This window comes from Mustela putorius, unplaced genomic scaffold, assembly GCF_011764305.1.
Source record: "Mustela putorius furo isolate JIRA1106 unplaced genomic scaffold, ASM1176430v1.1 tig00003915_pilon_pilon_pilon, whole genome shotgun sequence".
Classification (NCBI taxonomy): domain Eukaryota; kingdom Metazoa; phylum Chordata; class Mammalia; order Carnivora; family Mustelidae; genus Mustela; species Mustela putorius.
Genome location: NW_025422062.1, coordinates 337870 through 362151, shown reverse-complemented (window position 1 = coordinate 362151; position 24282 = coordinate 337870). Strand labels below are relative to the sequence as shown.

The 24282-nt window shown below is 41.8% G+C and overlaps 1 non-coding gene across 1 annotated transcript; it reads left to right on the top strand.

Annotated features, from left to right (window-relative positions):
* The first annotated feature begins 754 nt into the window (after positions 1-754).
* Positions 755-861, top strand: LOC123388878. The gene has a single exon (XR_006603398.1). It is a non-coding gene; the product is annotated as a U6 spliceosomal RNA (small nuclear RNA).
* Positions 862-24282: the final 23421 nt, after the last annotated feature.

Below are 24282 nucleotides of genomic sequence, written 5' to 3'. Positions count from 1 at the left end.
ACCCATTACATATGTTGGCCCCTGTCAAATATTAGGTGACTGTATGAAAGGATTTATTTCTGGACTCTCAATTCTGTTCTACTTGTTTATTGGTCTGTTTTTATGCCAGTATACTTTATTGTTTTGAGCATGAGGGCTTTGTAGTATAATTTCAAATCAAGAAGTGTAATTTCGCTTCTTCATTCTTTCTCAGAACTGCTTTGATTATTTGTTGTCTTTTATGATCTCATATAAATTTTAGGATTCTTTACTTACTTCTGTAAAAAAATAATATTGGATTTTTTTAAAAGATTTTTTATTTATTTATTTGACAGAGAGAGATGACAAGCAGGCAGACAGGCAGGCAGAGAGAGAAGAGGAAGCAGGCTCCCTGCTGAGCAGAGAGCCTGATGCAGGGCTCGATCCCAGGACCCTGGGATCATGACCTGAGCCGAAGGCAGCGGCTTAACCCACTGAGCCACTCAGATGCCCCTAACATTGGATTTTTGATAGGAATTGAATTTACAGATGGTTTTCAGTAGTATGGACATTTTAACAATGTTAATTCTTACCGTTCATTAATATGGGCTATCTTTCTGTTTGTATATTCTTCAATTTCTTTATCAATGTCATAGTTTATGGGGTACAGATCTTTCATCTTCTTAGTTAAATATTTTCCTAAGTGTTTTATTATTTTTTATGCTATTGTGAATTAGATTGTTTTCTTTATTTTTTCAGATAGTTCATCATTAGAGTGTTAAAATGCTCCTGTCTTGTGCTTACTTTGGGAGCACATATATTAAAATTGGAATGATGCAGAGAAGATTAGCATGATCACTGAACAAGGATGATATGAAAAACTGGGAAGCATTCCATATTAAAAAAAAAACGAAACAAAACAACATTCTTGTCTTTTATATATTGATCTTGTATTTGGCAGCTTTACTGAATTTGTTTATTCAAATGTTTTTTGTGAATTTTTTAGGATTTTTTTACATGTAAGTTCATGTTATCCAAGAAAAGAAAATTTTACTTCTTCCTTTTTTTTTTTGGATTCTTTTATTTCTTTGTGCTCCTTGTTTTTCTGGCTAGGACATCCAGTACTATGTCAAATGAGAGTAGTGAAAGTGGACACACTTGTCTTTTTTCTGATCTTTAAGGGGAAAACTTTCAAACTTTTTTGATTGAATATGAGATTAGCTCTGGGCTTGTAATATGTGTTTTTTTAATGGATTTTTTTAATAAACATATAATGTCTTTTTATCCCTACGGGTACAGGTCTGTGAATCACCAGGTTTACACATTTCACAGCACTCACCGTAGCACATACCCTCCCCAATGTCCATACCCCCACCATCCTCTCCCAAAACACCTTCACCCAACAACACTCTGTCTGTTTTGTGAGATCCAGTCTTTTATGGTTTGTGACCCTCCCAATCCCATCTTCTTTTATTTTACTTTTCGTATCCCACAAACCACCTATGTTGCATCTCCACTTCATCATATCAAGGAGATCATATGATAGTTGTCTTTCTCAGATTGATTTATTTCGCCAAGCATAATACCCTCTAGTTCCATCCACGTCATTACAAATAGCAGGATTTCATTTCTTTACATGGCTGCATAGTATTCCATTGTACATATATACCACATCTTATTTATTGATTCATCTGTTGAAGGGCATTTAGGTTCTTTCCATAGTTTAACTATTGTGGACATTGCTGCTATAACATGTGGGTGCTTGTGCCCCTTCAGAATGCCACGTTTGTATCTTTAGGGTATATACCCAGTAATACAATCACTGGGTCATAGGGTAGTTCTATTTTCAGCTTTTTGAAGAACCTCCACGCTGTTTTCCAGAGTGGTTGCACCAGCTTGCATTCCCACATACAGTGTAGGAGGGTTGCCCTTTCTCCACATCCTCGCCAGCATCTGTCATTGACTGACTTGTTCATTTTAGCCATTATGAAAGGTGTGAGGTGGTATGTCATTCTGGTTTTGATTTGTATTTCCCTGATGCCGTGTGATGTGGAGCATTTTTTCATGTGTCTGTTGGCCATTTGGATGTATTCTTTGCAGAAATGTCTGTTCATGTCCTCTGCCCATTTCTTCATGGGTTATTTGTTCTTAGGGTGTTGAGTTTGATAAGCTCTTTATAGATTTTGGATACTGGCCCTTTATCTGGTATGTCATTTGCAAATATCTTCTCCCATTCTGACAGTTATCTTTTGGCTTTGTTAACTCTTTCCTTTGCTGTGCAAAAACTTTTTGATCTGATGAAATCCCAATAGTTCATTTTTGTCCTTGCTTCCCTTGCCTTTGGCGATGTTCCTAGGAAGAAGTTGCTGCTGCTGAGGTCAAAGAGGTTGCTACCTGTTCTCTCCTCAAAGATTTTGATGGATTCCTTTGTCACATTATGCTTCTTCACCCATTTCCAGTCTATTTTCATGTATGGTGTAAGGAAATGGTCCAATTTCATTTTTCTGCATTTGGCTGTTCAATTTTCCCAACACCTTTTGTTGAAGAGGCTCTCATTTTTTCATTGGACATTCCTTCCTGTTTTGTTGAAGATTAGTTGACCATAGAGTTGAGGGTGTATTTTTGGGCTCTCTATTCTGTTCCATTGATCTATGCCTGTTTTTGTGACAGTTCCCTACTATCTTGATGATGACAACTTTGTACTAGAGCTTCAAGTCTGGAATTGTGATGTCAACAACTTTGGCTTTCTTTTTCAATATTCCTCTGGCTATTTGAGGTATTTCTGGTTCCATATAAATTTTAAGATGATTTGTCCCATTTCTTTAAAAAAATGGATGGGAGTCCCATTTCTTTAAAAAAATGGATGGGATTTTGATAGGGATTGCATTAAATATGTAGATTGCTTTAGGTAGCATAGACATTTTCACAATATTTGTTCTTCCAATACAGGAGCATGGAACATTTTTCCATTTCTTTGTGTCTTCTTCAATTTCGTTCATGAGTGCTTTAGAGTTTTCTGAGTATAGATTCTTTGTCTCTTTGGTTAGGTTTATACCTAGGTATCTTAGTGTTTTTGGTGCAATTTTAAATGGGATTCACTCCTTAATTTCTATTTCTTCAGTCTTGTTGGTATAAAAAAATGCAACCAATTTCTGTGCATTGATTTTATATCCTGATACTTTACAGAATTCCTTTACAAGTTAGAGCAGATTTGGAGTTGAGTCCTTTAAGTTTTCCACATACAGTATCATATCATCTGCAAACAGGGATAGTTTGACTTCTCTTTTGCCAATTTGGCAAAATTTGGATGCCTTTAATTTCTTTTTGTTGTCTGATTGCTGAGGCTAGGACTTCTAGTACGATGTTGAATAGCAGTGGTGATAACGGACATCCCTGCCGTGTTCCTGACCTCAGCAGAGAAGTATTCAGTTTTTCTCCATTTAGAATGGTATTTGCAGTGGGTTTTTCATAGATGGCTTTTATAATATTGATAATATGTGCCCTCTATCCCTACATTTTGAAGAGTTTTAATCAGGAAAGGATACTGCATTTGTTAAATGCTTTTTCAGCATCTATGGAGAGTATCATATGGTTCTTGTTCTTTCTTTTATTAATGTGTTGTATCACATTGATTGATTTGCAAATGTTGAACCAACCTTGTAGCCCTGGAATAAATCCCACTTGGTTTTGGTGAATAATCCTTTTAATGTACTGTTGAATCCAATTGGCTAGTATTTTGGTGAGAATTTTCGCATCTGTGTTCATCAAGGATATTGGTCTGTAGTTCTCTTTTTTGATGGGATCCTTGTCCGGTTTTAGGATCAAGGTGATGCTGGCCTCAGAAAAAACGATTTTGGAAGTTTTCCTTCCATTTCTATTTTTTGGGAACAGTTTCAGGAGAATAGGAATTAATTCTTCTTTAAATGTTTGGTAGAATTCCCCTGGGAAGCCATCTGGCCCGGGACTTTTATTTGTTTGGAGATTTTTGATGACTGTTTCAATCTCCGTACTTGTTATGGGTCTGTTCAGGTTTTCTATTTCTTCCTGGTTCAGTTGTGGTAGTTTATATGTCTCTGGAATGTATCCATTTCTTTCAGATTGTTGAATTGGTTGGCGTAGAGTTGCTCATAGTATGTTATTATAATTGTTTGTATTTCTTTGGTGTTGGTTGTGATCTCTCCTCTTTCAATCATGATTTTATTTATTTGGGTCCTTTCTCTTTTCTTTTTGATAAGTCTGGAAAGGGGTTTATCAATCTTATTAATTCTTTCAAAAAACCACCTCCTAGTTTCGTTGATTTGTTCTATTGGTTTTTTTGTTGGTGGTGGGTTTTTGTTTTTTTTTTTTTGGTTTCTATTTCATTGATTTCTGCCATGATATTTATTATTCCTCTTCTACTGCTGGGTTTAGGCTTTCTTTGTTGTTCTTTCTCCAACTCCTTTAGGTGTAGGGTTTTGTTGTGAATTTGAGATCATTCTTGTTTCTTGAGAAAGGCTTGTAAAGCTTAATATTTTCCTCTCAGGACTGCTTTTGCTGTATCCCACAGATTTTGACACTTTTGTTTTCATTATCATTTGTTTCCATGAATTTTTTCAATTCTTCTTTAATTTCCTGGTTGACCAATTCATTATTTAGAAGGGTGCTGTTCAGTCTCCATGTATTTGTGTTCTTTCCAAGTTTCCTCTTGTGATTGAGTTCTAGTTTCAGAGCATTGTGGTCTGAGAATATGCAGGGGATGATCCCAATCTTTTGATAATGGTTGAGATCTGATTTATGACCCAGGATGTGGTCTATTCTGGAGAATATTCCATCGCACTAGAGAAGAATGTGTATTCTGTTATTTTGGGATGGAATGTGTTGAATATGCCTGTGATGTCCATCTTGTCCAGTGTGTCATTTAAGGCCTTTTTCCTTGTGGATCTGTTGCTTGAATGATCTGTCCATTTCAATAAGGGGAGTGTTAAATTCTCCTACTATTATTTTATTATTGTCGATGTGTTTCTTTGATTTTGTTATTAATTGGTTTATATAGTTGGCTGCTCCCATGTTAAGGACATAGATATTTAAAATTGTTAGGTCTTCTTGTTGAACAGACCCTTTGAGTATGATATAGTGTCCTTCCTCATTATAGTCTTTGGCTTAAAATCTAATTTATCTGATATAAGGATTGCCACCCCAGCTTTCTTCTGATGTCCATTAGCATGGTAAATTGTTTTCCACCCCTCTCTTTAAATGTGGGCGTGTCTTCGGGTATATGATGAGTTTCTTGGACAGCATATTGACGGGTTTTGCTTTTTATCCATTCTGATACCCTGTGTCTTTTGATTGGTGCATTTAGGCCTTTTACATTCAGGGTAACTATTGAGAGATATGAATTTAGTGGCATTGTATTGCCTATAATGTGACTGTTGTTGTATATTGTTTCTGTTTATTTCTGATCTACTACTTTTAGGCTCTCTCTTTGCTTAGAGGACTCCTTTCAGTATTTCCTGGAGAGTTGGTTTGGTTTTGCAAATTCTTTCAGCTTTTGTTTGTCCTGGTAGCTTTTTAATCTCTCCTTCTATTTTCAATGATAGCCTAGCTGGATATAGTATTCTTGGCTGCATGTTTTTCTCACTTAACACTCTGAATATATCATGCCAGTTCTTTCTGGCCTGCCAGGTCTCTGTGGATAAGTCTGCTGCCAATCAAATGTTTTTACTGTTGTACAATACAGACTTCTTTTCCCAGGCTGCTTTCAGGATTTTCTCTTTGTTGTTAACAGTTGTAAATTTTACTATCAGGTTGCGGGATGTGGACCTATTTTTATTGATTTTGAGGGTCATTCTTTGCATCTCCTGGATTTTGATGTATGTTCCCTTTGCCATATTAGGGAAATTCTCTACAAAAATTCTCTCCAATATACCTTCTGCTCCCCTCTCCCCTTCTTCTTCTTCTGGGATCCCAATTATTCTAATGTTGTGTCGTCTTATGGTTTCACTTATCTCTCAAATTCTCTCCTCGTGGTCCAGTATTTGTTTGTCTCTCTTTTGCTCAGCTTCTTTATTCTCCATCATTTGGTCTTCTATATCACTCATTCTTTTGCCTCATTTATCCTAGCAGTAAGAACTTCCATTTTTTATTGCACCTCATTAATAGCTCTTTTGATTTCAACTTGGTTAGATTTTAGTTCTTTTATTTCTCCAGAAAGGGATTTTATCTCTCTGGAGAGGGTTTCTCTAATAACTTCCATGCCTTTTTCGAGCCCAGCTAGAACCTTGAGAGTTGTCATTCTAAACTCTAGTTCTGTCATATTACCAATGTCTGTTTTGATTAGGTCCCTAGCCTTTGGTACTGCCTCTTGTTCTTTTTCTTGTGGTGAGTTTTTCCACCTTGTCATTTTGAGCAGATAAGAATACATAAAGGAGCAAATAAAATGCTAAAAGGGTGGTAAATACCCCAGGAAAATGTGCTTTAACCAAATCAGAAGAGACCCAAGTTGTGGGAGAACGAAAGGGGATAAAAAAGAAGTTCAAGGGGGGAAAAAAGGTTTAAAAAAAAGAAAACAAGGAAAAAATATTTAAAAAGAAAAAAAATATATATATATATATATATACTAGACTTGTGACTAGAACAGGGTCACTCACTTAATTTTGGGAGTATTTTGGTCTCTTAGAAGAAACTACCTCCCAAGATTTTAAAGGATGAAAAACATAAAAGGGTAGGCACAATGAAGGGATGGAATAAACCTATAAAAATGAGGAAGAAATGGACGCCTCAGTGGCTCAGTTGGTTAAGCATCTACCTTCGGCTCAGGTCATGATCTCAGCGTCCTGGGATCAAGTCCCACATCGGGCTCCTTGCTCGGCAGGGAGCCTGCTTCTCTCCCTCTGCCTCTGCCTGCCATTCTGTCTGCCTGTGCTCACTCTCTCCCCCCCCCCTGATAAATAAATAAAATCTTAAAAAAATGAAAAAAAATGAAAAAAAATTTAATTTCTAAAAAATAAGTTGATAGAGCAAGTTGGTTGGGACAATAAAGAAAAATAAACTAGAGAGAATTTGTTCAGGCTGGACACTAGAACAATCTTGTAGCTAGATTTAGGGTATATTTTGATCTATTAGGAGAAGTTATACCCCAAATTTTTTAGAAGAAAAAACCCTATGTGTAAAAAATATATATAGTTAGATAAAATGGAGGATAAAATATGACTATAATAATGAAGGTTCAAAATAGATTATTATTTTTGTAAGGTATTTTAAAAATAAACTCGTTAAAAAAATCATTAAGAGAGGAATGGGTAAAAGTTAAAAAAAAGTTAGCAGAAGGAAAAAGACAAAATATATAACTGCAAGACTAAAGAATCATTGGGAGAAAGCCATGAATTCCTTGTTTTGCTTTCTCCTCCTCTGGAATTCCACTGTTCTCTTCAGTAAGTGAAGTTGATCTTGGCTGGTTTTCTTGTTGGTCTTCTGGGGAGGGGGCCTTTTGTATTGATTCTCAAGTGTCTTTGCCCGAGATGGATTTGTCCTGCCCTTACCTAGGGTAGGGCTAAGTAATCCGGGAGCTATTGTTCCCTGAATGCTTTCTGTAGAGTTCTGGATGATGGAATGATAATGGCGGTCTCACAATCCGTCCCAGAGGAGTGGAGAGCTCAGGGCCCCGCTCCTCAGTGCACCCTCAGAGAAAAGTGCTTAATCACTCCCATCTTCCCAGCCTCTGGCCATGCTTGGAGAAAAGCACCCTGTCGTTCGCACTTGGAGAAAAGTCCTTGGTCATTCTCATCTCCCTGGCCTCTGGCCATGCTTGGAGAAAAGAGCTCAATTACTCCTGTCTCCCTGGCCCTTGGCTGTGCTCCAAGTTCACCCTGCCTATGCCTGGTTCAAAGTAACCCTGGGTTGAGAGCTCACTCCTCAGCTTTGTCTCTGTAGCCGGCTTCCCCACTCTAATTCCTGTGAGTTCTGTGACACTCAGATACCCCTGGTCCTTCTGTGACCCTGAGGGACCTGGAGCTATGCTGACCATCCATCTGGGGTGATATCCCTCATTGGATCAAACTTAAAAAGTCCTGATTTTCTTCTCCGTTGCTCCACCACTTGCCGGGAGCTGGCCCCTCCCCCCGCGGTCTACCTTCCCGTTCTTTGGGTTCACTTTTCCGCCGGTTCTACCTTTCAGAATGTGATCATTTTTCTGTTTCTAGAATTGTTGCTCTCCTTCTCTTTGATCTCCCATTGGATTGTAGGTGTTTGCAATGGTTAGATAAGCTATCTAGCTGATCTCCTGCTACCTGATGTCGTCTCAGCCTGCTACTTCTCCGCCATCTTGAATCCTTCCATGGAATATGTGGTTTTTATTGTGTTGATGTGTATTCTTTCTGTACCCAGTTTGGTGAGTATTTTTATTATGAAAGGTTGTTGAGTTTTGTCAAATGCCTTTTCTGCATATATTGAGTTGATCATATGAGTTTTTATTGATCATTCTATTAATATAATGCATCACATTTACTGATATGTGCTGGTGAATTCAGTTTTGTAGCATTTTGTGTGGAAATTTTACATTTTTATTTATCAGGGATATTATCCAGTAGTTCTTTTTGTTGCTGATTTTTTTTTGTAGTGCTCATGTCAGGTTTTGATATCAAGATAATGCTGGCTTTGTAAAATGTGCCTCGGAGTATTTCAACCTCTTCAACTTTTTGGGAAGGGTTTTAAAAGTGTTTGTATTATTTCTTCTTAAAATGTTTGGTAGAATTCACTGTGGAAATCATCTGACTCTGAACTTTTATTTGTTAGAAGGTTTTTATTACGGATTCAATCTCCTTACCCCTTATTGGTCTGTTCACATTTTTATGTCCTTATGATTCAGTCTTGATAGGTTGTATGTGCCTAGGAATTTGTCCATTTCCTCTAGGCTTTTGATTCGCTGGCATTTAACTGTCTTTTGTCCTTTATATTTCTGTGGTATCTGTTATAATGTCTCCTTTTTCATTTCTGATTTTGTTGAGTCTTCTCTCTTTTTTCTGAGTTAGTCTAGCTGTCTTTTTTTTTAATTTATCATTACTAAGTCTAATTTTATTTACCATTTTAAAAAACTTTCTAGTTTTTTAATTCTATACTTCATTTATTTCTTCCCTAATTTTTATTTTTTTCCCTTCCTTTTGCTACTTTTAAGTTTACTTTGTTCTTTTTGTTGTTTTTTTGAACTGTTATATTAAGTTCTTTATTTGAAATCTTTTTTTAATAGCTATAAATTTCCTTTTATAACTGCTTTGCAGCTTCTCATAATTTTTTGGTATATATTTTTTTATTTTCCTCAAGATGTATTTTTATTCCCACTTTGTCTTCTTTTTTTTTATTTTTTGTTTGTTTAAAAATGTGTATGTCTGTGTATTTGTAAATTTTCCAAATTTCCTTCTGTATTGATTTCTAGTTTCATATTATTTTGGCTGGAAATATACTCGATATGCTTTCTATATTATTGATTTTTGGGGGACTCTTGTTTTGTGGTTTAAAATGTGATCTATCCTAGAAAATATTCCACGTGTGCTTGAGAAGAATATTTATTATGATAGTATTGGATGGAATATCCTGTAAATATGTTAGGTTCATTTGACATAGTTCTTGTTTGTTTGTTTTGTTTTGTTTGTTTGTTTGTTTGTTTGAGAGAGAGCAGGGCAGAGAGAATGAGCAAGGGGTAAAGGCAGAGACAGAGTGAGAAGACCCCTTCCTGAGCAGGGAGCCCAATGTGGGACTCTATCTCAGGACCCTGGGATCGCGACCTGAGCCAAAGGCAAAGGCTTGACTGACTGAGCCACCCAGTTGTCCAGGCATAGTGTTTAAATTCACTATTTTCTTATTGATTTTCTGTCTGGATGATCTATCCATATGTAAGAGTGGGGTATTATTGTCCCCAGATACTATTGTATTGCTATTTATTTCTCCTTTTTGTTTTGTTAGTATTTGGTTTATATATTTATGTGGCTCAATATTAGGTACATGATATTTACAATTACTGTATTGATGAATTGATGACACTTTCCTTATTTATAATGACCTTCTTTGACTCCTGTGGTGATTTTTAGCTTATATAAACCCTATTTTGTCTGTTATAGTTATTGCTACCCTTGTTTTCTTTTGTTATCATTAGCTTGGAATATCTTTTTCCATCCCTTTACTCTCTGCCCATGTGTGTCCTTAAAGCTAAAGTGATTCTTTTATAGCAACATATTGTTGGATCTTGTGTTTTTTGTTTGTTTTTTAATCTATTCTAGCCTTTCTATGTCTTCCAACTTGATGATTCCATTCACTTACAGTTAAGGAAATTATTGATAGGTAAGGACTTAACTATTGCCTTTCATTCTTTTTATATTTCATGATTTATTTAAATTTTAGTTAATATATAGTGTAATATTAGTTTCAGGAGTAGAATTTAGTAATTCGCCATTTACATATAACATTCAATGCTCATCACAAGTGACCTCCTAATAATTATTACTGACTTAGCCCATTCCCCTGCCCATCTCCCCTCCAGAAACAATCAGTTTGTTTCTTATAGTTAAGTGTATTATGTCTTGTCTTCCCCTCCCTTTTTAAAAAAAATTTTTTTTCTTCCCCAGTGTTTATTTTGTTTCTCTGTTAATTGCTCTTTTGTAGATGCTCTGCTCTTTATTTCCTGTCTTGTTATCTTTGTTTGTAATATAATGACTTTTTTTTAACTTCTTTATCAAAATCTTTTGTGTATCTACTACATATTTTTTAATATTTAGCATTAAGCTTATATAAAATACGTTAGTTTTAACATTCCATCTTATGTGGAAAACAACTGAACTTCAATAGTGTACAGAAAATTTATACTTCTCCTATAACAACAGGTTATTGATGTTTTTACATTTTAGATCATTTTTATATTGTACTTTTAATAACAAATGATTGCAGTTATAGTTATTTTTAATAAACTTGGTTTTTTTTATCTTTTAAACTAGACAATAAATGATTTATATATCACCATTACAATATTGGAGAATCTGGTTTTGACTATACATTTACCTTTAGCAATAAATAAGGAGCCATCCATGCATCCATGTTGCCATCTTGATAACATCACCGTCCCCAAATCTTCAGTAAGTGTTACTTTATATTTATCTTTTTTTTTTTTTTAAGATTTTGTTTATTTGACAGAGGGAGAGAGAGAGCTCAAGTTGGCAGAGTGGCAGGCAGAGGAAGATTGAGAGGCAGGCTTACTACCCAGCAGTGAGCCCGATGCAGGTATTAATCCCAGGACCCTGGGATCATGACCTGAGCCAAAGGCAGCTGCTTAACTGATTGAGTCACCTAGGGACCCCTAAATTTTACTTTAGTTAATATATGACCATTTTTTATTTCTACTAATAGACATATCAATTTTATTGCTTTTAATATTAAGGTCTTCTCCTTAACATCATTATCATCTATTTCTTTTTCAATTTTATAAGTGTTGTTTACATTTGTGGTGGTAAGTATGTAATTCATGTATGTGGTGGTATGTAAGTAATTCAAATATGAATTTTAAACTCTAGATCATATGCTCCATTGTGGCAGATATTTGTCTTATTCATCCCACCCACAAAAAATTAGTACTAAATAGGTCTTTGTTGATTGGCTGAATGAATTAAGTGTTCTGACACTAGCATAGCTGACCAAACCAGAGATAAAGGAGAAAATATAATGATTGTCAAATGGGTGAACCTGAGATAAAAAGACACTTTTAGCTTCGTTAGTTTGATATACACTCTGGATAACATTCCAATTTTGCATGGATTTTTAGAAAGCAAACAACTCCTCTCCTAAATAATAAATTTATTAATTGCCTTCCTTATGAGTCCTGACAGCAGTCAGCTTTGTGGGTTTCTGATTCCATTCCAAGAGGTTGAATGTCTGTTTGATTTATGTAATAGGCAACAGTGTCATGAGGAAAGACTTGTAGGATAAAATTTCTTAAAGATGGGAAAACAGATGGTTTCCTCTGGACTGTGAGGTGGGTGTTAATGAAAATGCATTGAGCAGTAAGGGAAGGGCAGCTCACAACCAAGGGAAAGGTGCCTTGTGTTTTTGTTTTGTTTTGTTTTGTTTTGTTTTACAAACAGATACCATTTCCCCTCCCCATGGAAATTTTCAAATTTACTTTGCTCTAACAACCATAAATACTTAGGACATTATGAACACAATATGGGCATTAAAGGATAAAAATAAACAAAAAGTTAACTAAATGTTAAGTGTTTATCATTATTTCAGCCATGTTTTTCTATGCTTAACTGCTCAAAGAAATTACACAGTCTGGTTTCTAAATATTATACCAGGCTGTTAAACTAATGCAAAGGGTTTTATGGAATTTTCTATAACACCATCTAGATTTTCTACATTGGCTGTCACTCCTGAAAATTCTCAGTTTATAAATGTGCATGCATTGAAACAGCATATATTTACATTATAGTAAATATTCACTGGTTATTTACCTGGTTTATTACTGTATTTTGATCCTTTCTAATTGTTCACTTTCTTCCATGTTTCCCCCTTATTTCTACAAATGTCAATCCATCACATGTTATGTAAAGTGAAACAAAGAGAGGAACAGCTGTTAGTAGAAAGGATTAATAGGTGATTTGATGTTACTCTGTGAGATATTAAGTAATAGGCAAGGTATTTCCATATCATCATTTTAATATCTTTTAGTAATACAGCATAGTTGTTATGCTTTAATTAAACCTTCATTAAGTCCTTTTATATATATTTTTTTCCTAACTCACAAGTCCGCCCTTCATGTCCCATTCAAAACCCACTCATTTTATGGAATAATTGTTTAATCTTCCCAGTACAATCTTCATTTAACTTATGTGCTCCTTTGGCAGCACATATATTAACTTATTGTTCTGGGTATACAAAAGGATAGGAATAGAATATTTTGTAATATGATATTTTGTCCTTTCTACACTACTGAGTCTGTGTAAGCATTCTTTGATCAGAGACCTAAGGAGGAGGTCCAAATTGAAGAAAAACAAACAGAAATAAAAATGTTCTCAGCCCTTTCTTGTAGTTTCATTTGCAGGAACCCCAAAAGCAAAGATATTAAAATGGTTTTTTTTTCTTATTTTTTAAAATTAATTTTAAAATTTTTATTGGATTATGCTCCCATAAACTCATCTGATACCATGAATAGAAAACCAAAGCAATCCACCAAACATTCTTTCATGATGTTGCCTTTAAACATGTTGCCTTTAAAAATTTTATACAGTAGTCTCATCTGTAGAGTAGATGAGCCTTGACTCAAAAGTGTCATCAAAGACTGTGGTGACACTTGTCTTGCCACCGGCCCGCTGTTCCTGCCATGGCAGGCTCTCCTGCTTCATGACCATTTCCCGACAGCAAGGCCAACGGCTCCTTCTCTTCTCCCGGGGCGGCGTGCTGTGCCTTCCCCAGACATGCTACTGGGGAGTGCAGTGACAGACGTGTCCCTTTCCTTAAGGCTGTTTCCACAGGTGTAACCACGCTTCTCTCCCAGGCAAAGGGGATGCCCGGGCTAAGAGGATTTCGCTCCATACGGGTTTATCCCACCATGCTTCGGAGACTATGTTCAGGCAAGCGGCATCAGCATCCCACAGAACTGACACTGATTTCCCAGTGAATGCTGTGCTTTCCCAGAGGGGATGCACGAACAAAGGGGCTTTTGCTCTATGCAGGTTTCTCCCACGGTGCTGTGAATACTAGGTTAAGGCAAGCAGCAACAGCAGCCCGCAGAACCGACTCTGATTTCGCAGAGCTTGCTATGCAGGCGCAGAGGCTTTGGGCTTGGCGCGAACCGCACTTCGCCGCTGCTTCCTCAGGAAGGCTTTGGGCGTTCGCTCTGTCGTGTCAGGGAAGAAGAGTTGCGGGGGAGCGGTGCCTCTTGGGCCTTGCTTTCCCGGGTACTATGTTCGCGCCCTGGGTTCAACATGCCAGGACGAACTAAGCAGACACAGCCACAACCCGCAGCAGCGTGCTTGGCCTAGGATGGCACTCTATGCACACTACCATCTCCTGGTGTAGGCAACGCTTGGCCTTTTGCTCTGGCGCTCAGGCAGACTCGGAGACTAGGCCAGTGCCTTCCCCACAGGAGAGGAGAGGTGACAGGATCCCTGCACACCGCCCGTGCACTGGGATGGGGAGCTGTGGGGAACTTACCTCACTCCTTCCCCGGACACCCCGTGCCTCCGCGAACGCTTCCACATCCTGGAGGAGGACGGCATCTAACTGCCCGTTCCTCCTGGAGCTGTTTCTGCGAGTTCAGGGCCGGGCGCCTGGTGGCAAGCCTACGTCTGCCCTATGGACAGGTGGCCCATGAGCTGCTGTCCCCTTGGGCCCAGAGGCACAGGACAGGCCTGCCTTCTGCTCAGACTCCTTCAGAGTGGAGCACGCACCCCTGCCCTAGTCCTCTCGTGTCCCCTTAGCAGCCAGGCTTCCGTCTCTCTGCACAAGGAGCGGGTGACACTTGTCTTGCCACCGGCCCGCTGTCCCTGACAGGGCCGGCTCTCCTGCTTCACTACCGTTTCCCGACAGCAAGGCCAACGGCTCCTTCTCTTCTCCCGGGGCGGCGTGCTGCACCTTCCCTAGACATGCTCCTGGGGCGTACAGTGACAGACGTGTCCCTTTCCTTAAGGCTCTTTCCATAGGCACAACCAAGCATCTCTCTCAGGCAAAGCGGATGCCTGGGCAAAGAGGATTTCGCTCCATGCGGGTCTATTACACCGTGCTATGGAGACTAGCTCAGGCAAGCAGCAACAGCATCCCACAGACCTGACTCTGATTTCCCAAAGAATGCTGTGCTTTCCCAGAGGGGATGCCCGGGCAAAGAGGCTTTCGCTGTATGCGGGTTTCTCCCACCATGAGACTGGGCTCAGCAAGCAGCAGCAGTAGCCCGCAGATCCGACTCTGATTTCTCGGCGAATGCTGTGCTTTCATAGAGGCTTTGGGCTCGGAGCGAGCCACACTTCGCCGCTGTTTCCTCAGCAAGGCTTCAGTCCTGTCAGGGAAGAAGTGCTGCGGGAGAGCTGGTGTCTCTTGGGCCTTGTTTTCCCGGGCTCCATGTTCGCGTCCTGGGTTCACCCTGTTGTTGAAATAAGCAGACACAGCCTTGACCCTGCTGCAGCGTTGCGTGCCTTGGATGGCACTCTGCTCCCAATGCCATCTCCTGGCATAGGCAAGGCCTGCTCTTTTGCTCTGGTGTTCAGGTGGACAGGAGACTAGGCCAGTGCCTTCCCCAGCTGAGAGGAGACGCGACAGGATCGATGCACACCGCCCACGCCCTGGAATGGGGAGTAATTGGTAACTGTGCCTCCTTATCCGGGACACCTGCTGCCTCCGCCAATGCTGCCACATCCTGGAGGAAGGCGGCATTTGATTGCCCATTCCTCCAGGAGCTGTTTCTGCGAGTTCAGGACCGGGCGCCTGGTGGCAAGCCCACTTCTGCCCTATGGACAGGTGGCCAAGGAGCTGCTGCCCCTTGGGCCCAGAGGCACAGGACAGGCCTGCCTTCTGCCCAGACTCCTTCCTCAGAGTGGAGCACGCGCGCCTGCTCTAGTCGTTCGCTCGCTCGTGTCTTCTTAGCAGCCAGGCTTCCTTCTCTCCATACAGGGAGCGGGTGATACCTGTCTTGCCACCCGCCCGCTGTACCTGACAGTGCCAGCTCTCCTGCTTCGCGACCTTTTCCCGACAATAAGGCCAACGGCTCCTTCTCTTCTCCCGAGGTGTCGTGCTGCACCTTCCCCAGACATGCTCCTGGGGAGCGCAGTGACAGGCATGTCCCTTTTCTTAAGGTTCTTTCCACAGGCGTAACCACGCTTCTCTCTCGGGCAGAGGGGATGCCCGGGTAACGTGGATTTCGCTCCATGCGGGTTTATTACACCGTGCTGTGGAGACTAGCTCAGGCAAGCAGCAGCAGCAGCATCCCACAGACCCGACTATGATTTCCCAAAGAATGCTGTGCTTTTCCAGAGGGGATGCCCGGGCAACGAGGCTTTCGCTCTATGCGGGTTTCTCCCAACCTGCTGCGAATACTAGGCTAAGGCAACCACCAAGAGCAGCCCAGAGAAATGACTCTGATTTACCAGTGACTGCTATGCTATCGCAGATATTTTCAGCTTGCTGTGAACCGCACTTCGCTGCTGCTTCCTCAGCAAGGCTTTAGGCGTTCGCTCTGTCGCGTCAGGGATGAAGAGCTTTGGGAGAGCTGGTGCCTTTGGGCCTTGCTCCTGGGCTCCATGTTCACGTCCTGGGTTCAACGTGCCAAGCCGAAATAAGGAGATACAGTCACAATCCTGCAGTAGCATGCGTGGCCTAGGATGGCACTCTATGCACACTACCACCTTCCGGTGTAGGCAACGCTAGGCCTTTTGCTCTGGCGCTCCAGCGGCCTCAGGGACTAGGCCAGTGCCTTCCCCACAGGAGAGGAGAGGCGACAGGATGTCGGCACACCGCCCGTGCACTGGGATGGGGAGCAGTGAGGGACTTTCCTCCTCCTTCCCCGGACACCCCGTGCATCCTCGAAAGCTTTCACATCTTGGAGGAAGACGGCATCTGACTGCCCGTTTGCTGCGGTTCGCAGCAAGCTGAAAACTTCTGAGAAAGCATAGCAGTCCCTGGGAAATCAGAGTCGTTTCTGTGGGCTCCTCTTGCTGGTTTCCTTAGCCTAGTGTTCGCAGCACATTGGGAGATACCCGCATAGAGCAAAAGCCTCTTTGCCCGGGCATCCCTTCTGGGAAAGCACAGCATTCTTCGGGAAATCACAGTGGGGTCTGTGGGGTTCGGCTGCTGTTTGCCTGAGCTGGTCTCCACAGCACAGTGTAATAAACCCGCATGGAGCAAAATCGTCTTTGCCGGGCATCCCCTCTGCCTGAGAGAGAAGCGTGGTTGCGCCTGTGGGAAGAGCCTCAAGGAAAGGGACACGTCTGTCACTGAACTCCCCTGGAGCATGTCTGAGGAAGGTGCAGTACGCTGCCCCGGGAAAGAGAAAGAGTCGTTGGCCTTGTCGGAAACGGTCGCAAGCAAGAGAGCCAGCCCTGTCAGCAACAGCAGGTCGGTGCTAAGACAAGTGTCATCCGCTCTCTGTGTGGAGAACGGAAACCTGGCTGAGAAGGAGACACGAGGGTACGACTAGGGCAGGGGTGCTTGCTCCACTCTGATAAGGAGTCTGGGTAGAAGGCATGCCGGTCCTGGGTCCCTGGGCCCAAGGGGACAGCAGCTCCTTGGCCCCTGTCCCAGGTGCAGACATGTGCTTGCCACCAGGCGCCGACTCTGAACTCGCAGAAGTAGCTCCCTGAAAGAACGGGCTCAGATGCCCGTTCAGATGTCCTGTCGCTCAGATGTCCTGTCGCCTCTCCTCTCCTGTGGGGAAGGCACTGGCCTAGTCCCTGAGGCCGCTGGAGCGCCAGAGCAAAAGGCCTAGCGTTGCCTACACCGGAAGGTGGTAGTGTGCATAGAGTGCCATCCTAGGCCACGCATGCTACTGCAGGATTGTGACTGTATCTCCTTATTTCGGCTTGGCACGTTGAACCCAGGACGTGAACATGGAGCCCAGGAGCAAGGCCCAAAGGCACCAGCTCTCCCAAAGCTCTTCATCCCTGACGCGACAGAGCGAACGCCTAAAGCCTTGCTGAGGAAGCAGCAGCGAAGTGCGGTTCACAGCAAGCTGAAAATATCTGCGATAGCATAGCAGTCACTGGTAAATCAGAGTCATTTCTCTGGGCTGCTCTTGGTGGTTGCCTTAGCCTAGTATTCGCAGCAGGTTGGGAGAAACCCGCATAGAGCGAAAGCCTCGTTGCCCGGGCATCCCCTCTGGAAAAGCACAGCATTCTTTGGGAAATCATAGTCGGGTCTGTGGGATGCTGCTGCTGCTTGCCTGAGCTAGTCTCCACAGCACGGTGTAATAAACCCGCATGGAGCGAAATCCACGTTACCCGGGCATCCCCTCTGCCCGAGAGAGAAGCGTGGTTACGCCTGTGGAAAGAACCTTAAGAAAAGGGACATGCCTGTCACTGCGCTCCCCAGGAGCATGTCTGGGGAAGGTGCAGCACGACACCTCGGGAGAAGAGAAGGAGCCGTTGGCCTTATTGTCGGGAAAAGGTCGCGAAGCAGGAGAGCTGGCACTGTCAGGTACAGCGGGCGGGTGGCAAGACAGGTATCACCCGCTCCCTGTATGGAGAGAAGGAAGCCTGGCTGCTAAGAAGACACGAGCGAGCGAACGACTAGAGCAGGCGCGCGTGCTCCACTCTGAGGAAGGAGTCTGGGCAGAAGGCAGGCCTGTCCTGTGCCTCTGGGCCCAAGGGGCAGCAGCTCCTTGGCCACCTGTCCATAGGGCAGAAGTGGGGGCTTGCCACCAGGCGCCCGGTCCTGAACTCGCAGAAACAGCTCCTGGAGGAATGGGCAATCAAATGCCGCCTTCCTCCAGGATGTGGCAGCATTGGCGGAGGCAGCAGGTGTCCCGGATAAGGAGGCACAGTTACCAATTACTCCCCATTCCAGGGCGTGGGCGGTGTGCATCGATCCTGTCGCGTCTCCTCTCAGCTGGGGAAGGCACTGGCCTAGTCTCCTGTCCACCTGAACACCAGAGCAAAAGAGCAGGCCTTGCCTATGCCAGGAGATGGCATTGGGAGCAGAGTGCCATCCAAGGCACGCAACGCTGCAGCAGGGTCAAGGCTGTGTCTGCTTATTTCAACAACAGGGGGTGAACCCAGGACGCGAACATGGAGCCCGGGAAAAACAAGGCCCAAGAGACACCAGCTCTCCCGCAGCACTTCTTCCCTGACAGGACTGAAGCCTTGCTGAGGAAAACAGCGGCGAAGTGTGGCTCGCTCCGAGCCCAAAGCCTCTATGAAAGCACAGCATTCGCCGAGAAATCAGAGTCGGATCTGCGGGCTACTGCTGCTGCTTGCTGAGCCCAGTCTCATGGTGGGAGAAAAACCGCATACAGCGAAAGCCTCTTTGCCCGGGCATCCCCTCTGGGAAAGCACAGCATTCTTTGGGAAATCAGAGTCAGGTCTGTGGGATGCTGTTGCTGCTTGCCTGAGCTAGTCTCCATAGCACGGTGTAATAGACCCGCATGGAGCGAAATCCTCTTTGCCCAGGCATCCGCTTTGCCTGAGAGAGATGCTTGGTTGTGCCTATGGAAAGAGCCTTAAGGAAAGGGACACGTCTGTCACTGTACGCCCCAGGAGCATGTCTAGGGAAGGTGCAGCACGCCGCCCCGGGAGAAGAGAAGGAGCCGTTGGCCTTGCTGTCGGGAAACGGTAGTGAAGCAGGAGAGCCGGCCCTGTCAGGGACAGCGGGCCGGTGGCAAGACAAGTGTCACCCGCTCCTTGTGCAGAGAGACGGAAGCCTGGCTGCTAAGGGGACACGAGAGGACTAGGGCAGGGGTGCGTGCTCCACTCTGAAGGAGTCTGAGCAGAAGGCAGGCCTGTCCTGTGCCTCTGGGCCCAAGGGGACAGCAGCTCATGGGCCACCTGTCCATAGGGCAGACGTAGGCTTGCCACCAGGCGCCCGGCCCTGAACTCGCAGAAACAGCTCCAGGAGGAACGGGCAGTTAGATGCCGTCCTCCTCCAGGATGTGGAAGCGTTCGCGGAGGCACGGGGTGTCCGGGGAAGGAGTGAGGTAAGTTCCCCACAGCTCCCCATCCCAGTGCACGGGCGGTGTGCAGGGATCCTGTCACCTCTCCTCTCCTGTGGGGAAGGCACTGGCCTAGTCTCCGAGTCTGCCTGAGCGCCAGAGCAAAAGGCCAAGCGTTGCCTACACCAGGAGATGGTAGTGTGCATAGAGTGCCATCCTAGGCCAAGCACGCTGCTGCGGGTTGTGGCTGTGTCTGCTTAGTTCGTCCTGGCATGTTGAACCCAGGGCGCGAACATAGTACCCGGGAAAGCAAGGCCCAAGAGGCACCGCTCCCCCGCAACTCTTCTTCCCTGACACGACAGAGCGAACGCCCAAAGCCTTCCTGAGGAAGCAGCGGCGAAGTGCGGTTCGCGCCAAGCCCAAAGCCTCTGCGCCTGCATAGCAAGCTCTGCGAAATCAGAGTCGGTTCTGCGGGCTGCTGTTGCTGCTTGCCTTAACCTAGTATTCACAGCACCGTGGGAGAAACCTGCATAGAGCAAAAGCCCCTTTGTTCGTGCATCCCCTCTGGGAAAGCACAGCATTCACTGGGAAATCAGTGTCAGTTCTGTGGGATGCTGATGCCGCTTGCCTGAACATAGTCTCCGAAGCATGGTGGGATAAACCCGTATGGAGCGAAATCCTCTTAGCCCGGGCATCCCCTTTGCCTGGGAGAGAAGCGTGGTTACACCTGTGGAAACAGCCTTAAGGAAAGGGACACGTCTGTCACTGCACTCCCCAGTAGCATGTCTGGGGAAGGCACAGCACGCCGCCCCGGGAGAAGAGAAGGAGCCGTTGGCCTTGCTGTCGGGAAATGGTCATGAAGCAGGAGAGCCTGCCATGGCAGGAACAGCGGGCCGGTGGCAAGACAAGTGTCACCACAGTCTTTGATGACACTTTTGAGTCAAGGCTCATCTACTCTACAGATGAGACTACTGTATAAAATTTTTAAAGGCAACATGTTTAAAGGCAACATCATGAAAGAATGTTTGGTGGATTGCTTTGGTTTTCTATTCATGGTATCAGATGAGTTTATGGGAGCATAATCCAATAAAAATTTTAAAATTAATTTTAAAAAATAAGAAAAAAACCATTTTAATATCTTTGCTTTTGGGGTTCCTGCAAATGAAACTACAAGAAAGGGCTGAGAACATTTTTATTTCTGTTTGTTTTTCTTCAATTTGGACCTCCTCCTTAGGTCTCTGATCAAAGAATGCTTACACAGACTCAGTAGTGTAGAAAGGACAAAATATCATATTACAAAATATTCTATTCCTATCCTTTTGTATACCCAGAACAATAAGTTAATATATGTGCTGCCAAAGGAGCACATAAGTTAAATGAAGATTGTACTGGGAAGATTAAACAATTATTCCATAAAATGAGTGGGTTTTGAATGGGACATGAAGGGCGGACTTGTGAGTTAGGAAAAAAATATATATAAAAGGACTTAATGAAGGTTTAATTAAAGCATAACAACTATGCTGTATTACTAAAAGATATTAAAATGATGATATGGAAATACCTTGCCTATTACTTAATATCTCACAGAGTAACATCAAATCACCTATTAATCCTTTCTACTAACAGCTGTTCCTCTTTGTTTCACTTTACATAACATGTGATGGATTGACATTTGTAGAAATAAGGGGGAAACATGGAAGAAAGTGAACAATTAGAAAGGATCAAAATACAGTAATAAACCAGGTAAATAACCAGTGAATATTTACTATAATGTAAATATATGCTGTTTCAATGCATGCACATTTATAAACTGAGAATTTTCAGGAGTGACAGCCAATGTAGAAAATCTAGATGGTGTTATAGAAAATTCCATAAAACCCTTTGCATTAGTTTAACAGCCTGGTATAATATTTAGAAACCAGACTGTGTAATTTCTTTGAGCAGTTAAGCATAGAAAAACATGGCTGAAATAATGATAAACACTTAACATTTAGTTAACTTTTTGTTTATTTTTATCCTTTAATGCCCATATTGTGTTCATAATGTCCTAAGTATTTATGGTTGTTAGAGCAAAGTAAATTTGAAAATTTCCATGGGGAGGGGAAATGGTATCTGTTTGTAAAACAAAACAAAACAAAACAAAACAAACACAAGGCACCTTTCCCTTGGTTGTGAGCTGCCCTTCCCTTACTGCTCAATGCATTTTCATTAACACCCACCTCACAGTCCAGAGGAAACCATCTGTTTTCCCATCTTTAAGAAATTTTATCCTACAAGTCTTTCCTCATGACACTGTTGCCTATTACATAAATCAAACAGACATTCAACCTCTTGGAATGGAATCAGAAACCCACAAAGCTGACTGCTGTCAGGACTCATAAGGAAGGCAATTAATAAATTTATTATTTAGGAGAGGAGTTGTTTGCTTTCTAAAAAATCCCATGCAAAATTGGAATGTTATCCAGAGTGTATATCAAACTAACGAAGCTAAAAGTGTCTTTTTATCTCAGGTTCACCCATTTGACAATCATTATATTTTCTCCTTTATCTCTGGTTTGGTCAGCTATGCTAGTGTCAGAACACTTAATTCATTCAGCCAATCAACAAAGACCTATTTAGTACTAATTTTTTGTGGGTGGGATGAATAAGACAAATATCTGCCACAATGGAGCATATGATCTAGAGTTTAAAATTCATATTTGAATTACTTACATACCACCACATACATGAATTACATACTTACCACCACAAATGTAAACAACACTTATAAAATTGAAAAAGAAATAGATGATAATGATGTTAAGGAGAAGACCTTAATATTAAAAGCAATAAAATTGATATGTCTATTAGTAGAAATAAAAAATGGTCATATATTAACTAAAGTAAAATTTAGGGGTCCCTAGGTGACTCAATCAGTTAAGCAGCTGCCTTTGGCTCAGGTCATGATCCCAGGGTCCTGGGATTAATACCTGCATCGGGCTCACTGCTGGGTAGTAAGCCTGCCTCTCAATCTTCCTCTGCCTGCCACTCTGCCAACTTGAGCTCTCTCTCTCCCTCTGTCAAATAAACAAAATCTTAAAAAAAAAAAAAAGATAAATATAAAGTAACACTTACTGAAGATTTGGGGACGGTGATGTTATCAAGATGGCAACATGGATGCATGGATGGCTCCTTATTTATTGCTAAAGGTAAATGTATAGTCAAAACCAGATTCTCCAATATTGTAATGGTGATATATAAATCATTTATTGTCTAGTTTAAAAGATAAAAAAAACCAAGTTTATTAAAAATAACTATAACTGCAATCATTTGTTATTAAAAGTACAATATAAAAATGATCTAAAATGTAAAAACATCAATAACCTGTTGTTATAGGAGAAGTATAAATTTTCTGTACACTATTGAAGTTCAGTTGTTTTCCACATAAGATGGAATGTTAAAACTAACGTATTTTATATAAGCTTAATGCTAAATATTAAAAAATATGTAGTAGATACACAAAAGATTTTGATAAAGAAGTTAAAAAAAAGTCATTATATTACAAACAAAGATAACAAGACAGGAAATAAAGAGCAGAGCATCTACAAAAGAGCAATTAACAGAGAAACAAAACAGATAAACACTGGGGAAGAAAAAAAATTTTTTTTAAAAAGGGAGGGGAAGACAAGACATAATACACTTAACTATAAGAAACAAACTGATTGTTTCTGGAGGGGAGATGGGCAGGGGAATGGGCTAAGTCAGTAATAATTATTAGGAGGTCACTTGTGATGAGCATTGAATGTTATATGTAAATGGCGAATTACTAAATTCTACTCCTGAAACTAATATTACACTATATATTAACTAAAATTTAAATAAATCATGAAATATAAAAAGAATGAAAGGCAATAGTTAAGTCCTTACCTATCAATAATTTCCTTAACTGTAAGTGAATGGAATCATCAAGTTGGAAGACATAGAAAGGCTAGAATAGATTAAAAAACAAACAAAAAACACAAGATCCAACAATATGTTGCTATAAAAGAATCACTTTAGCTTTAAGGACACACATGGGCAGAGAGTAAAGGGATGGAAAAAGATATTCCAAGCTAATGATAACAAAAGAAAACAAGGGTAGCAATAACTATAACAGACAAAATAGGGTTTATATAAGCTAAAAATCACCACAGGAGTCAAAGAAGGTCATTATAAATAAGGAAAGTGTCATCAATTCATCAATACAGTAATTGTAAATATCATGTACCTAATATTGAGCCACATAAATATATAAACCAAATACTAACAAAACAAAAAGGAGAAATAAATAGCAATACAATAGTATCTGGGGACAATAATACCCCACTCTTACATATGGATAGATCATCCAGACAGAAAATCAATAAGAAAAATAGTGAATTTAAACACTATGCCTGGACAACTGGGTGGCTCAGTCAGTCAAGCCTTTGCCTTTGGCTCAGGTCGCGATCCCAGGGTCCTGAGATAGAGTCCCACATTGGGCTCCCTGCTCAGGAAGGGGTCTTCTCACTCTGTCTCTGCCTTTACCCCTTGCTCATTCTCTCTGCCCTGCTCTCTCTCAAACAAACAAACAAACAAACAAAACAAAACAAACAAACAAGAACTATGTCAAATGAACCTAACATATTTACAGGATATTCCATCCAATACTATCATAATAAATATTCTTCTCAAGCACACGTGGAATATTTTCTAGGATAGATCACATTTTAAACCACAAA